At 34.7% G+C, this 18,016-nt stretch overlaps 1 protein-coding gene across 8 annotated transcripts in view; it reads right to left on the bottom strand.

Moving 5' to 3' along the window:
• LOC150105078 (RNA-binding protein Pasilla-like) overlaps positions 1 to 18,016 on the bottom strand; it is a 132,571-nt gene that overhangs the window by 11,604 nt on the left and 102,951 nt on the right. The window lies entirely within an intron of this gene.

Below are 18,016 nucleotides of genomic sequence, written 5' to 3'. Positions count from 1 at the left end.
GTACTTCTAAAATAAAGTTTTCGGAATATTTCATTAGTTTGCTATTTAATATTCTGCTATATATTTTGTAACAGGAATTTAGTATACTGATACCTCTTTAGTTTTTGGGGTCATCTCTATTACCTTTTTTAAAGATAGGAATCACAATTTCTTTTTTCCATTCTATTGGGAGAATACCAGTTAAATAAATTTTATTTAAAAATGAGTCTTTCTTTGAATCTTGTTCCTGAGTATTTATATAGTTCTGAACCTAGTTTATCTTCTCCAGGTGATTTTCTGTTTCTTGTTTCTTTCAGACTGATTTCTAATTCTTCTTTAGTCATTTCCTTTTCATTTTCGTTAATTATTTGCCAGTTGTCTTTTTGAAAATACTTGTCTGTCCACAATTCTGTGTAGTAATTTAGAAATTCTTCTAATTTCAATTCGGTGTTTAATTTTGTTTTCTTTGGTATCTGCATTTAAGTGTTTCAATATCTTATATATATTGGGTCTTATTTTATATAAATCATGTTCTAAATTAGAAACAAAATTGTTCCATGATTCTCTATATCTTTTTCTGACTTCTCTTTTAGCTATGGCACTTATTCTTTTATATTCTATTTCATCTTCTAGTCTTTTACTGCTTAACCATTTGCGATAGGCTTCTTTTTTCTTTTTGATTATTTCTTTGATTGTATCATCCCAGATGTTCAGTTTTTTCTTTTTTATTGAATTTTTTGGTCTTTCCTAAGCTTTCAATTGCTGCTGCATTTAGTATCGTTTTTATATTAAGCCATTCTATTTCTACATTTTGTTCTATTTTATCTAGATATTGGTTAATTCTTTGTTCATATAGCCATTGTACATTTGTGTCATTCAATAGTCTAGTTCAGGGGTTCTCAAACTTTTTAAATTTTGTACCACATAAATAAGAATCAAAAAATATATGTACCACCATAAAATACTGTTTCAAAATAAATATTAAATATGAAAACCCTTATGACATGCCAATGAGACTTCGCATCCGAAAATTCACATAAAACTGCAATAAAATTTATTTGTTCGTTTTATTCGATTCGCCAAGCTAAATTCTTGGAACAATCTGCTTGTTACAATATTAAAATGCATTTTTCTGAACATTTATTTAAATATTTTGTGTAAAAATTGTACCACCAAAATAACGTTAACATACCACAGTTTGAGAAACTATGGTCTAGTTTTATAAACAAATGTTTCAAATTTTCTTTGTTCTTGTTACTTGTAGCCATTTAGGTGGAAATCTTAATTTTATTTTAACAAGGAAGTGGTCACTGCTTATCTCATATCCTCTGTGAACTCTAACATCTCGTGAAAATTTTGATGTCTCTTCATTTAATATAAAATAAGCTAATATTGATTTCCATCCTCTTGCTGCCCAAGTATATTTATGTATGTCTATGTTTATAGAAGGAATTCATTATTTTTAGGTTATTATAAACTACAAAGTCAATCAATTTTTTACCATTCCTGTTTAGAGTATGTTCTCCATGTATTCCTATATTATTATTAATTTTGGTGTTTCCAATTCTTGCATTTAAGTCTCCTGCTAAAATTCCGTAATCATTTTTATTTATTTTATTATATATGTTTTGCAGCTGATTATAAAAATCAATATTATCCTGTTCTCTTCCTTCTTCTGGGGCATATAAATCAATTATTGTTAAATAGCCTCTATCTATTTTTATTCTAGCTTCTATTATTCTTTCATTCCATAATTTATATTGTTTTAACTGTTTTGAAAGGAAGTTATGAATCCAAATCATGACTCCAGCTTGTGCTCTTTGCTCTCTGTCAACTCCACTGTATATCACATTAAAATTTTTGGTTCTCATAGTTCCTTTTAATTTCTTTTTTGTTTCAGTGATTACTGCTATTTTAAAATTTCTTTCATTTAATAGTTGGTCTAATTCTATTTCTTCATATGCTATTCCTCTTACATTCCAGTTTGCTATGTGTATTATATTTTGTCATTTCCATTTTTGTTTTACCTTTTCCATTCCAGGGTAGTTTTCCATAGATTCAATCAGATTATCTTTTTCTGTCAGCTTACAAGTAGAATTATGTTCTCCATGTCAGGGGACTAGCCTGACGATGGAATAGTTCAGTGGTCAGGGCTGCTACCTTAAGGCTTCTGAACTAGCCTTCTTCCGAATTTAAACCCATAGGAGGAATAGGGTATATTGAAGGGAGAAAGAATAGATTATAGAATTATAGTAAGGTTTATACAGAGGGCATAGTTGTAAGGCCAGAAATGAAAAGACCCCATGGTCCTCGAGTACTCTAATAGCATAAGGGTCATAAAATAAGAAGAGTTGGCTGATAAGGCCTTATAGGAAAGATTAAAGTAAGTGGATCTTCCTCAAAGTAGAAGAGGATAGATCCAGCTAGGGATCCATGGGAGTACCACTTCCCTTACAATCAAGGTGATTGCCCCTTATAGCCCTGTTGGTCCACGAGTCCTTATTCAGTATATTCGGACCACCCCACCATACATGCACGTACACACACACACACACATGGTGGGCTCCCCTATCCACCACCCAGGGGAAGCACTCTCTAGGGATTACAGGGTCCCCCCGAAAGCTTGTGGCAACTTGTTTAGGTAAAATTTATAAGCTCTGCATTACTTCAATCTTGGCATTTTTTGGGTTCTGGCTCCCACTGACGAGACCTCAATAAAGATCGAAACCAGTCTGGGTAGCGGTCCTTGCCTTTAATGCATAGCATCATGCATCTCTGCAAGGGGATGTGCTTTGCACTGGGGGAAAACACTAAGGAAAGTGATCTGAGCTTACTCCACCTTACCACGATTTGCCTCAGTCTTGAACTATGTTCAGGTGCAAACTTAACTTACTTGGGAAAAAGGATTAAAACCTAGCTTATAAAATTGCTTGGTATCTTCAACAGAGTATATAGCCAAGGTAAAAAGGTAAAAAACTTTCTACATATATATATATATATATATATATATATATATATATATATATATAGTGATGCCCATAAAGTCGTTTTATGTGACAATGGACAATAATTTCAGCATGAGAAAACCTACAGGTGAAGAAAATAAAAGAAAATTATAAAATGATGTAAAATTGTTTGGTAATGACAAACAATGACTCCACCAGGTTCAAATTACTGGTTCATTAGCATTACTATTACAGCATTAGCAATAAATCCAAACATTTCTAGGCCTGTTAACAAGAATGCAACTTCACTGACAGGCCTTATTAAAGTCTTAATTACTGAGATATTATCACAGCAGCTATGCAGTGAACATCAGTGCAAATGTTATTGTACTATCAAATGAGCAGATGACCATATTTCATCGGTGAAATGTAACAGTGTTGTCACCCAGGCAATAGTACTACACTTCACTCTCATCCCAATAGCAATTCTGATAAAATAAGCTCTGAAAATCCCATTGAAATGACTGCTTAGGTGATTAGGTGGTATATGATTTTCTTCAAATTAGTATTAGGTCATTAATACATTAGTAGCAACATATTTCCAGGCCTTTGAGTCAAGACTCATTGTGAAAACTAAATTTCTACACACATCATAATCAAATTGCTGATATGCATCCTCACGGGATACTATGATGGTATTACATGAAAAGTTTGCATCACTACTAACTTCCTATCAATCATTTTCGTCTAAATCAGTCTGTTATCTTCAGACCTACATCTTGGTTAACCTCTGGGTCTTTTCCTGACATCTTAGCATCAAACACTTACTTTGCTAAACTTTTCTCTCCTACTGAGTTTAAATACCAAACAACTTGAGATTAATTGTGTTCCTGCATGCTAACATTGTCATATTCCTTCCTAATATCTTCATTTTTAATATCATTCTGCCAATGATGTCATATGTTTTTTCTAATTCAGCTAAGTTAAAACTGAGCTAACTTGAACACTTCTATATGCTACTAGTTTAGTGTTGTAATTTCTACCTTATTCCATAAATTTATTCATCTGACTTCCCAACCTACCAACTTTCCTAATTCCACTGTATTTCCATATATTTTCATAAAAAACTGCCTAAATAGTTGAAATGTTTTACTTGTTCTTTAGGTTTCCCATCCAGAAAACAGCCTATGTTTTTGTGTTAGGGCTATTTACAGAGTTTTGGTCTTTAATGCTGAATTTCTACTCAATATTTGTTACAACAGTTGTTCAGTTTAGTTAAGGAATCTACAAACTTGTACTAGATTTACTTATGAACATAAGTTGTAGGTTTCCTGCTGAGATATGACAGTACCAAGTAAGGAGTGCTACAATAGAAAATGATTCAATGCACAGGCTGTGTAGAAGAAATAGATAGTAGTTTTTAGATGTGTGCAGTACATCTGATAGTGGAAAAGACTTGTATAAGAGGGACAACCTGCACTTGAATGGATTTGGCATCATCTTCTTTAAGTGCTATTTACTAGAGTTCAGCAACCACCTTTGCAAATTTACTTCTGTTTTTAGTGGCTGATTAAGAGCTCTGCATTCAGTTTAGTCCAGTTTTTTTACATTGTCTAGCCATGATATTTCTTTTCTTCTTCTTCCAGGTTTTCCCTTTCTGTTGATTTTACCTTCTAGTATTACTTTGAGAATATTATATTTATGATTTCTCATTAGATGTCCTAAGTAAGCAGTTTTTCTTTTTTACAATGTTGATTAATTCTTGATTTTTATTTATTCTTCACAGTTCCTCTTCATTCTTCACCTTTTCTGTCCATGGGATCTGGAGCATCCTTCTAAATATCCACATTTCTAAGGCTTCCAGTTACTTTTCAATTGTATTTGTCTTGAATGTCCATGTTTCAACTCCATATAGTTGACTTGACCATACGTAAAACTTCAATCATACTCAAATGATGAAGTGAAATGGAGATAAGATCAAGAATGATCTTATCTCCATTTCACAGTCCAAAATTCATTTAGCCAGGATCCCAAGTATTTGAATTTGTTCACTTGTTTGATTTTATTTCCATTTAGAATTAAGCCAGCTATTATCGAAGGGTTGTTACATTTTATTATAAATTTTTTTTTTTTGGTGTTAATTTTTAGGTCCATTTCTGTACTTTCTTTGTTGACACATTCTAGTAGTTGTTGAAGATCTTGAATATTTGTTGCAATTAAAGCAGTATCATCTACATAGCATAAGTTATTAATCAGCAGTTTATGATTACTCCTTCCTTTCAAAGCCTTGAGAAATAAGACTTCTGAGTAGATATTAAACAGAAGTGGAGATATTACACATCCTTGTCTCCACCTCTTTCAATTTTGATATTGCTTGATCTGATGTTGTCTGTTTGGACAGATGCAGTGTCTGGTCCCAGTAAAGGTTTTTAATGATTCTAATATCCTTATCTAGTTGTTCTAAGACATTTATGAATTTATTATGCTGAGCCTTATCAAAAGCTTTTTCAAAATCAATAAAACAAATATAAGGGTCAGTTTGTTGTTCTCTGCATCTTTGTGCTAAGATAAGCAGAAAAGTGCTTCTCTTGTTTCTAGGCCATTTCTGAAACCATACTGAGTTCCACTAATGAGATCACCACATTTTTGGTATATTCTGTCATGAATAATTTTTAGGAATATTTTGAGTTTGGCTATTAAGTTAATCAATCTAAAATCATCACAAGTTTTTGTAGTTTTTAAGGTAATGCAAAGAAGACCGAGTTCATCAAGTCAGAGGGTAGTTTACCAGGGTCATAAATTCTGTTGAATAATTTTAAAATATTATCGATATACTATCATTGATTAGTTTAATCGTTTCTGCTGGTCACATGCTTTACTATTTCTTGATAATTTGATCATCTTTACTACAGACTTCAAGATAGGTGGACGTGTGACTATATTCCTTGAATTTGTTAAGTCTTGTCTATTATTAGTAAACAGTGCCTTAATGTATTCAGTTCAAACTTGTTCTTTTTTTTAAAATGTTTGTAGGATTATTTCTCCTTCATTAGTCCTAAGTAGCATAGGATGTCATTTTTGCATCAATCCCAAAAATTCTTTAATTTTTTTGTGAAGATTGAAGTTTTTTTTTTGTTTGTTTTTTTTTGTAGATCCTCAATTTCATTACATCTTTCTTTCATCCACTTTTCTTTGGCTTCTTTTATTTTAGATTTTATCTTGACCTGTATCTCTTCATATTTTATAATATCTTTATCTTTATGCAGTCTGCAATGGTCCATAAGCAGTGGTGAGCTATGGAAATTTTAACAAAGGGCTTGCATCACCGAGCAAAAAAAAAGCCGTATTTCACACAAAAACTTTTATTAATACAGCTTGTGTACAAATGCCAATCAAAAAGTATGAGGGGACAATCAACCTGTAAAGTACGTTATATTTCTCTTTGTTTTTATACTTCAAGTGAATAATCAATGGTACCAATCAAGGGGCATTTATTTTATAGTCCTATTTATTTATATGCGATTACCAAAAGTGAATTCTTATTTGTAAACAAATATTTCATGATCTAAACATGAAATATTTGCACACAATCATCTGTGTTAATTTATCTTACATAAGAAAAACAGTTTTTTATTATCAAAATACAATAAGAATAAAATCTTTTATAATCGCACATATGAAATGGTTTACATTTTTTATAAACAAAATAAATTTCTTTTGTTTGCGATAGAAGTTTTTTTGACAAACAATCTATAAATAATAAATAAATATTATCTAAACACAATAATATTGAAGTAAGTTATATTTCTCTTTGTTTTTATACTTCAAGTGATAATCAATGGTACCAATCAAGGAGCATTATTTTATAGTCTTATTATTTATAAGCTACCAAAAGTGAATTCTTATTTGAAAAATGGTAGTAACTATAATATTTTATTTAATAAAATCACTTTGTTAGGTTACCGTACGAGTTTGTCACTTAATATATTTCAAAAATTTATTTTTTTATTTTTTTTGTAAAAATAATAAAGTAAACAAAAAGAACCAGGGGCTCGCAAATTTGAGAAAAACTTAAAGGGCTCAGGTGAGCCCCTTATAGCTCACCACTGTCCATAAGGGATAAGATCTCAGCAGTAATTCAATCCTTCTGCTTATGAGACTATAACCCAGTATTTCTGTACTTATTTTTAATAATTTTTCTTTTAGTTTCTTCTGCAATTCATTGATGAACTTCTAGTTCATCATCATTGAAGTTTCAAGTAAAATTTTCTATTAAGTTCTTTTTCTATTTCCACATTCTTTAAGTTTTTTAAATTTAGTTTTTGATCTGTCTTTAGTCTCAATCTGAGCTCTGCTACTATCAATGTAGCAATGTCAGCACTAGGATAGGTCTTTATACTCCTTACACTACTTCTAAAAATTGATTGACTAAGATATAATCAATTTGGTTTCTGACTATACTTGCTATTGTCTTGTGGAGATTTCCATGTGTACAGTCTTCTGTTTGGTAGCTCAAACAACGTATTTGTAATTATTAGGTCGCCTTCTTGACAAAATTGTATTAAACAATCTCCTCTATCGTTTCTTATCCCAAGTCTAAACTGTCCTACTGTGACTCCAGATGCTCCTTTTCCTACTTTTGCATTATAGTCTCCCATGATAATGTTGATGTCATGTTACTTTGTCATTTTGAGAAGTTCTTTCAGCTGAGAATAGAAAAGGTCAATTTCTGCATCATCCTTAGCTGCAGTCAGTACATATATATAACACTGATGTTGATTGCTTGGTCCTTGAGTTGTAGGAGCATTAACCTATCGAAGAAAGGAATAAAACTGAGTACACTTTTGGATGTTTCTTTACTTATTAATATTCATACCCCACATTGGGGAGTATTATTACTGCTTGCAGAGTAATATTGGGTCATATCGTTGGAGTAGCATTTACCTGAGCCTGGCCATCTTATTTCACTCAGACCTAAGATTTGTATTTTAAGTCTTCTCATTTCTTCAATAACATTTCTCAGCTTCGGACATAGTTCTAACCCATGTTCCTGTTTTGATTGGTTCACCAGAGATTCACAGCACCACTGTGCCATTTAAGGGATACCAGGAACTTTGGGTCATTGTGCTCATGTCTGCCATGGTGGTTGGTCTGGGAAGGTTGAATGCAGTAGTTTCCCCTTCTTGCTTTCTGCATCATGGTATTATGGCCATTAAGGAAGTTCTATCCATGTCCCTAGGTATCCAAGTCTTGAACTGTGTTGATGTCATTCATCTTCAGCCTCAAGATCAGTAATGGTGTACGCTGCTGCCTGCAACCATGGAAGTTGATTCGCCATATCTGGCTACTCCTTTTGCATAAGATGAAATGAAATGAAATAGCAAAATAGGAAAGATTCATCCCCAGCCCTCAAATACTCTAATAGCATTAGGGAAAGGAACAAAAAAGAAAAGAAGGGGAAGGACCAGTCTACGGATAAATATAACAGATATATATTGCATGAAGTAAAGCATGGTCTGGCATCAGGTACCGCAGTTTGCCACTCCCATACTCACTAAAGTGAGCCCTTCAGGTAGATTTGGCATCATGAGCTTGGAAAAATTACTTATTGGGGCGAGATCTAATGCAGAGAGGGCAGGGAAATGAGATCATCATGGAAGGAATGGCAAGCATGTTTGTGAAAGTTCAGCTATATTATGCAAACATGATAAAAATATAATGGCATTGAACATGGTTATGCATCAGGTGAAAGGGTGGAAATGTACACTTTGAGAGTTCAGACCTTTTGAGTGTGTCTGGAGAGGGGAAAAAAGAAAGTTGTTATAAGAAAAGGCCAGGTGATAATTTGCTGTCTATGCACAAATGCCAGGAGCATCAGGAGTTCATTGCATTATTGAATACATAACCCAAGAATGTTGACATTTGTGAAACTTGGCTTGTAGAATCAGATGGTACAACTGGAATCGAGTGTAAAGAGTATAGTATTCTAAGAGATAGAAGAGGAGACGAGTATGATTAATGATATCAGGCAGGTTGAGTTCAGTTAGGGTAGAAACCCATGAAAGCAATAATAGTAATAATTTCCCAGGTAGTGAGTTTGAGGCTATCTGGTGGAAATGGAGGCTAAAATGATAAACTATATAGTGGAGTGTTGCAGGGGACAATGAAATGCATCTCAAAATTACCCTCATGGGTCCTAAACGAGTGAACATGGGTAACTTTAATTATCCAAACACTGACTGGGTAGAAGAAAAATCTCATAAGAACAAAGTAGAATTTATCAAGTTCTTGCGAGACAACTTTCTCAAGCAGTATGAAAGAAGGAACTCGAGGTCAAAGAGTGTTAGATTTATTCACATCTTCAGAAGGGGTCTCTTAAGAATATGACCATTTACCACCAGTTGGTGATAGTGATCATGCCATACTTTCCTGGGAAGTACATAATTATATAGATGTTCCAGTGAGAACAGGTTACATGTTGGCTGAACTACAAAGCTGGAAATTATGACTAACTTTTTTAAATAACGAAATCTGTGGTGCGTTCATAATTAGAAGAAACACACGTATAAACCACAGTGAAAATTATTTAATTGTATTATACAATTAAATAATTTTCACTGTGGTTTATACGTGTGTTTCTTCTAATTATGACTAACTTTGGAGAATACTATTTTTGGTCCCGTGGGAAAGATATCAATATATAAAGCTTATATATTAAGCAAGAATGTGCTTTATATATAAAAAGAAGATATATAAAGCACAAGCCAGAAAAGTAATGAACATTGTGAGCAAATGTAAATCAGAATATAAAAAAAATTAAGCAGGCTAAAGAATTTTATCATTATGCTGCAAGTAAAAGAATGAACATGGAAGAATAACTTTATTGAATGCAGATGGTACTACTGTCAGAAGCTAATGAGACTGTTCAATCAATGAGTGCTCACTTTGTTAAGATATATCAACCAGGTATACATAACATAGTGTACATTGGATGAAGAATTAGAGGTGTACAAAAATGAGGTTAAAGAGCTGTTACATACCCTAGATAAGAATTCTGTAATAGGGATAGACAGAATATCAGCACATATGCTGAAGCATATTCAGCCGAAATGGATAGACATCTGACATGTTTGAATAACTAGTCTCAGAAAAGATACCATAGGAATGGAAAGAATGTATGATAATTGCATTGCACAAAGGTAGTGCAAAAACCAATGTACAGTATCTCCATTGTGGTGGCCAAGATTTTAGAGAAACTGGTAAGAACTCTCAATCAGAAATGTGTAGACAGACAAGCTATGCTCTTCAAGGGTTTACTAAGGGAAGGTCATGTTTTAGCAATTTGCTTATATTTTATAAGAATGCCATTGCCCAGTTAGATAATGGCAATGCACACACACTATGATATTGTTGGATTTTGCTATGGCATTTGATAAGATACTATATGAAATGCTGTTGCATAAACTGGAGGATATAGGTTTGAAATATGAACTCTTGACTTGGATAAGTGAATGGTTGACAAACAGGTATCAAAAAGTCATATGGTAGGTGTGAATCTGTTAGGTTTAAAGTGACCGGCAGTGTTTCCCCAAGGTTCAGTCTGTGGACCATTGATGTTCAATCCATACATTAATGAACAGCCTCCATAGCTCAGTCAGTATAGACAAAGCCCTTTGGTCAGAAAGACCTGGGTTCGATTCCTGTCCATGATGTGAGGTACCTTTATCTGTTCTCTTTCAACTAAAGGTGAATTAGCCTTTCTCCTGTTCTCATATAGAGGTAAAGGGTTTTTACTCCCTGAAACTCAGGTTTTTCATCCCTCAGAACAGGCAAACCAGCCAGGAGAACACACACAATTGACAAACAAAAAAATACATTATAACTAATAGCTTCATGTTGGTTTCATAAGATGGTGCTCTACTACCCATATTGGATCCGCAGTCATCATAAGCTAATTAATTATACATAATTGACATTAGGAAGGATCTAACAAGATGTTCAATTGTTTGATGATGCCAAGATAGGCGAGCAATCTAGGATGTTGTGATATCCAGCACTTGCAGAATGACTTGAGTAGGCTGATTATCAGTTCAGTTCAGTGTTAGTGTGTAAAGTTATGCACTTTGGCATGATGAGATTTCCAGAGACATATTATATTAGTTGGGTTATGCTACAAGAAACTGATCAATTTCAAATTCTTATCCACAATGGTGGATAAGAATTTGAAATTTAAAGGTCACAAAGCAAAAATTGCAAATACAACTCAGAAAATAATTGCAATGCTGAAGTATACCTTGACACATAAAAGGAAGTCATTTTTTTTCTCTATTTTATTCTTAGAAGAGTCACAAAGGCTATATAAAGATTATGGAATTTAGATTATGAGGACACATTGAGAGTATGTCAACTACAGACTGGTTAACAGGAGAAAAAGAGGTGATATGACAGCGGTCTATAAACTTCTGAATGGGTGTTACATCATCTAATGAAATTTTTCATTATTTGGAAGGTGAGGAGAGAACATGGGGGCATCCATGAAAGTTAAGTTTGTTTTTGCAGTTAAGGAGTATGAGGTAGATTTTTTTTTCTCACAGAGAAGTGAGTGAAACAGTTTGCCCATTGAAGTAGTGAATGCAAGAAGGTATGACAACTGGTTTGGATAATGTATAGCCTCCCTCGATGATTCCTCGACTCCCTGATAACATGTACATAAAATAACAAGCTGAAATTAACTTCTCCAATTTCAATATCAGACCTAATGCTATATTCCTTCATAATGATCCATATAACTGTAGAGATAATCTGTAATCAAATGTGCACATAATCTCCACAGAATTGTCTCACATCTAATTTCTCATTAAACCATCTCCCTGTATCTCTTTCAGTTCTAACTGCTGACTTACAACTCAAACATGGATTATTTATTGCTCAATGTAATGTACCTTACTTGCCATATAATTGTGGCATTTTGAATAGCATTTTAGTTCAAAATGCAACAAGTTGTCTTAAAGCGAACATCTGATCCTTACAGCCCCTGCACCCGGCTTGTTTTTTTTTCCCTAGTTTCTATTCTGCAATTTTTCTTAGCCTCTTCTCAAGTATGCTGGAATAAATCTACCTAGAACACTCACAGTAGAAAAATTCCAAATTAATTCCGATTCAGTTTTATTTCCATACCTTCTAAATTACACAATGCAGCCACTGCAAAACTTTTGTTTCCATATGAAGTGAAATCAAATAAGCTGTGTTGGAAAAGAAAAGGCTGTGGAGGAGGTACAAGACAGTTGGTGGTGATCAGATCTGAAGAGTATAAAGACCACCACCAGTGAAAGGTATAAGGAGAGATTGGCTGGTCAGAACAAGATTAATTCAAGGGAATTTTTGAGCTATATGGCAAGCAAGAGAAAGAATAATTGTGGCAGGTTGACAGTGGTGGATAGTCATGGAAGTAGAGTGACTGTTGCAAAGGATATAGTGGAATTATTGAAGAAGCACTTTATCAGTGTATATCATGCTGATGTAAATGATGCCATGCAATATATAGAGAGAGAAGGAAATTATTAGGTTGGAGGTGAAAGAATCAGGTGTTGATTGAGTTAGATGTTAATAAGAGCATGGGAATGAATGACATATCACCACATATTCATAAGGAATGTGCACAGCAGTCAGTATGCCCTTGACCTGGTTATTTAATGAAAGTCTTGCAGTGGATAAAGGTTCCTAAGGAGTGGAAAGAAAGCAAAATAGTACCACTTCACAAGCATGATTCTAGGGCAGAAGTTTCCAATTATAGACCAGTCAGTATAATTGCAGTTGTAGTCAAAGTGTTGGAGATTGGTTAGGAATAGAATACAAGATTGGGATTGATGGACATAGCATTCTTTATGGTCAGCATGGATTTGTAAAGGGTAGGTCTTGTTTTAGCAATTTACTTGCATTTTATGATAAGGTGATGAGTGTGTTAAATAAAGTAGAATCATATAAAGTGATATTCTTGAACTTGGCAAAAGAGTTTGATCAACTACCACATAAGTACAAGCTGCGGGCAAGGGAATATATAGTATATTGGTTAGATGGATCAGAGATTGGATCTCTGAACAATACCAGCAAGTTGTGTATGATGGAGTCAAAAAAGGAACCCAGGATTCTGTTCTTGGACCCCTGCTGTTTAACTTGTAAATGATAGATTATGTGGACTGAACTGTGGATCTTCAGCTGTTTGCTGATGATGCAAAGTTGGAGACAATTATAAGTAGCACTACTAATGTTAATTTCCTTCAGGAATATTTGAATAGAAATTTTGACTTGGACAAAAGGAGTGGGATTGTAGTATTAATGCTTTATACTTATATTAATACCTTATATTTCTGCATTTTGGAGCGCAAAAATATAAGGCTCTGTACTGCAGGAAGTGGATGAGGTTTGAGATTTGGGAGAGAGGGTTGACAGACTGAAGTTTAGGGGGCATAATGCAAGTGATGCAAAGACTGCACATTGTAGTGCTGCTATGATAAGAAGTGCTCTAACATGTAGATATAAGAAAATGGTTGTGCCATTGTAAAAAGCACTGGTCAGATTACACTTGGACTACTGTGCTTAGATTTATCACTTTGTTTTCAATGTGATGTGGAAACAACAGAGAGGGTCCAGAGACAAATGACTAAGAAAATATCAGGACTCTAGGATGTTGGCTATGGAGAGAGAGAGAGAGGTTGAAGAAATGTGGATTGCAGAGTTTGGTGGATGAAAAGAAAAGAGGTGACATAATAGAGAAGTTTAAGTTAGTGAGAAGTTTGATCAAATTAAGCCAGAGGGGATTATTAAAAAGAATAGAAGGTGAGAGGAGAAGCACCAGAAACCATCCCTGGGAGTTATGTAAGAGTGTGGTGAAGAGTGCAAGGTGTAGATTTTTTACATGGGGAATTTTAAGTGAATTGAACCCGTTAAGTAAGTATAATGTTGTTAATGCAAGGAGTGTTTAGCATTTTAAGATTCAGTATGATAAATATGTTGTCAGTTGAAAGAACCTCCCATGATGACTGTGCCGACTCCATCAAGTTTGCAATAATACTAATAATAATAATTTAGCATTTTTGGTTGAATATCATCTACTCCAGCTGCTTTCCAACATTTCAGGTTTTTGATGCCTTTTTTCCACCTCAAGTATTGATATGTACTCTTGATGTCATTCCTTTTAAATATTTTCCTATCTCTGTCCTGTCATTTTTTGTTTCATTTAACAGTTACAAAATAATTTCACACATTTGGGATATCTTTATCTTCAGTTTTTAATATTGCCTTTATCATCTTGAATTCCTTTTTCAGTGCTCTTTCCTTACTTCCAAACTATTCAATAGCCTCTAACAGTTTATATCCTTGCCAAAGTCTTCCAGACTTTTGTTCAGCAACTTTTACACACCACTTTGCTTTCTTACATTTTTCTTTATGTTCCATCAGGGAATCTGCTAACTTGTTTGCTAGGAACTTTCAATATGCTTTCTTCTTTTCCAGGACTGCTTCTTTAACTTCTTATTAAAGAAGCAGTCCACCATATTCTTCATATTTTTCTTTCCTTACAGACACAACTTCACCAATCACCATGATTTTCCTTCATATAATATTTGAAGGAAAATACAATTCCTTTCTGAAAGCTACTCAAACTTTGATTATTTTTAAAACTTTCTTTCCCCCTTTCAATATGATATTCAATTTTATTCTGCTCATAAACAAATGGTAATCACTTCCTATTTCTAATCTCTTGTATAGTCATGTCCTTAACTAGCACAAAGATACTGCAACCAATAATAACATACTTTTCTTCTCCATTCTATCTTCTCTGTGTATATTTGTGCACATGTTGGAATATGTTGTCAATGATGACTACTCTGTATCCTGAACAGAATCCAAAAGATATTATTATTACTATTATACAGGAATCTCCATGGAGTAAGAATACTCGATGCAGAGAATGAGGCATTTCCTCATTCTCTCCCTTCCTACCTCGCACTGAAAAAATGAAAAAAGTATTTTGTGCCACTCCTATAAAATCCCTTTAATAACTTGTATGATTCTATGATGTCACTTTTTTTTTTTTTTTTTGTCTACCAGCTAGTTTTTGAAGCCCACAAACTATTCTCACTGAGCATTCCACAGATTTGTCAAGGTCTTTGTCACTTGCCTAGGGATCCTCTGCAACATTTTATCTGCAGGGAATCCAGGTGACCAGATCTATGGGCAGGCCCAGATGTGGCCTCATTAGAACTTTATAAATGGGAACAATAACCTCATTATCCCTGCTTGTCAATGTGTTCTTTAACCACTATGTAATCTGATGTGCTGTTTTGACCAGTTTTGCAATTTGTCCCCCCAAGTTCCCAGCTACTGGCTTTGATGTGTGTGTATATATGTCCATAATTACATGAAAGCAAAGTGATCATTGGAGTCAACATAACCTTTGGATATTATAGAAATAATATGAAGCATATATTTTTGATATATTTTATCTGCATGGCCTGTTTGAGTGGTTAATTTCCTGCAGTTCTGTTCCATCGATGTAGTACACTTTGTGATCTATTCATCCCAAAGTGCTTGCCCTAACACTTGGTCACATTAAACCATTTACCTTTGCCTATACTGCCATTCTATTTAAGTCATTTTGCAAGATCTCTCCACAACACCTTCACTGAATATCACTCTTTCCCGTTTTACATCATCAGCAAGCAACTGAATATTTCCAGTCAAATCATTTCCAATATCATTAATGCACAAATTAAACAAGAGGACCAAATACTGAGCCATAGCACTAGTCACCTGCCATCTTCTGGACTCAATTCCTCATAAAGTACTCTGATATCAGTCCATTGGCCCTTCTAATCCAAATTACTAGCTTCACACCCATCCTTATTTGTGCAACAGTTTACTGTGAAATTCTGCTAAATGCCTTTGCAAAGTCCAGAAGTATCACTGAGCAGCAATTTCCTTTGTCCAACTCTGTCACTTTATTATAAAAAAGTAAGAAAATTCACAAAACTATGTTGCTCCTAAAGTATTATATTCCAGTCCAGCCAGTCCTGAGTTGTCTTTTATCAACTTCTCCAACCACTCCTGAGACACTGGATGTATAATCCAGTGTAGTAGGTCATGTCTCAGTAACTTGCTCATGTATTATAACACAGTGACGGCTGAACTGGATAAGGGTAATGGGTTTACAGTGATTCTACGGGACCTTGCCAAGGCCTTTGACAGGATTCCACATGGAATTCTAATCAGTAAATTGCAGCATATGGGAATGGACATAGGGTTGGTGAGATGGATAGGAGGGTGGTTGACAGAGAGATATCAGAGAGTGGTTTACTCGGGAGTAGAGTCCACAAGACAGCCTGTGACTAGTGGTGTGCCACAAGGATCTGTTCTTGGACCACTGCTGTTTAATTTGTTCATAAATGATATAGCAAATGATCTGAGAGGAACAGTTCATTTGTTTGCGGATGATGCGAAGTTGGGTAGGGCAATAGTGAATGCAGATGACGTCAAAATTTTGCAGGATGATTTGGATAGATTGGAGGTCTGGGCTAAGGAGAATGGATGTCAGTTTAATGTGGCAAAACGTAAGGTTATGCATTTTGGGGTGAAAAGATTGGCGGTAGTTTACTGCATTGGTGGAACCGTGCTCCAGGAAATTGATGAGGCACGAGATTTAGGAGTGTTGGTAGATAAGGAATTGAAATTTAGGGGACACATTGCAAAAGTGACCAAAACAGCTCATCAAATCACTTGGTTGCTGAAGAATACGTTGACAAGCAGAGACAAGCAGGTTATTGTTCCTCTGTATCAAGCCTTGATAAGACCCCATCTAGACTACTGTGCTCAGATTTGGTCACCTAGGTTTCTTCTTGATGGGGAGGAGGTGGAGAGGATCCAGAGGCGAGTGACCAAGATGATAGCAGGTCTGTGGAATGAACCGTATGAGAACAGGTTGAGGATTTGTGGGTTGCAAAAATTGGTTGATAGGCGGAGGAGGGGAGATATGATTGAGACATTCAAATTACTGAAGGGTTTCTATAAAATTAATTCAGAAGATATTTTTGAGAACAGGGCTGGTTGTGGGAGGACTAGGGGACATCCATGGAAACTGGGCAAAAGTGTGGTTAGTAAAGGTGTTAGAGCTGGGTTCTTTACTTTTAGAGTAGTGAATGAGTGGAATGCAATCCCTGAGTCTGTGGTGGATGCTGTGACAGTGATGAGTTTAAGGCGAGGTATGATAGATACTGTATGAATGTCAAATAGTTGTGATGAATATGATTTGGGGCCTCCCTCGATGAGTCTAATGACTCCCTGGAGTTGCCCGTAATAATAGTAATAATAATTTACTATTGTCTTGGAGCCTCCTTCAAGCAGTAAACTATTTTGCCCTCTGGTACCTTCCCAGAACTGAGGCTTAAATTAAATAACTTGGTCAAAAAAGATAATTCCCTTGCACATTCTTGTAATACACAGGCTGATATGCCACCTAATCTCATGACCATGTTTGCATTAAGGTTATGCAATAACCTAAGCACCTGCGATTCTTCAACCTCACATCTGGCATTGCACAATATCACCACCTAGATGGCACACCCTTACAAAATGACCACTCAGTAACTCAACTATTACTGAGTAGTTAAAGTCATCCTTCTGTGTTCATTCAACAAGGAATGAACACAGGGCCTTCCAACAAGGACCTACTTTTCTCTACATCAGCTGCCTTCTCTAATGACTCAAAAAATTGCCTAGACTTCTTCAGAACTTTCTGTTAGACCATAGGCACAAATAAGTTGCCTTGTCCAATCTTCCAGTTTGGTGTTTGTCCACATCACTCTGCACAATGCTGCCTATCATTCAAAAAGATTGCGTTTGTTGTTGAAGACTATTGCTACTCTTTCCTTTCCCTGATCATCATTACCTGAGTATAAAATCTTGTAGTTATTTGGAAAATATCTCGCCTGTTTTTGTCTTCATTTCTGTAATACCAATTATATTGAAATTAGAAAATGGTATTTTCTAATTTCTCCCAGTTCCTCCTCCTTTTCTATTAACACTTTTAATATTTATAG

Source organism: Typopeltis vanoorti, chromosome 7, assembly GCF_054136105.1.
Source record: "Typopeltis vanoorti isolate ZY-2024b chromosome 7, IOZ_Tvanoo_1.0, whole genome shotgun sequence".
Taxonomy (NCBI): domain Eukaryota; kingdom Metazoa; phylum Arthropoda; class Arachnida; order Uropygi; family Thelyphonidae; genus Typopeltis; species Typopeltis vanoorti.
This window is presented reverse-complemented; position numbering and strand designations above follow the sequence as displayed.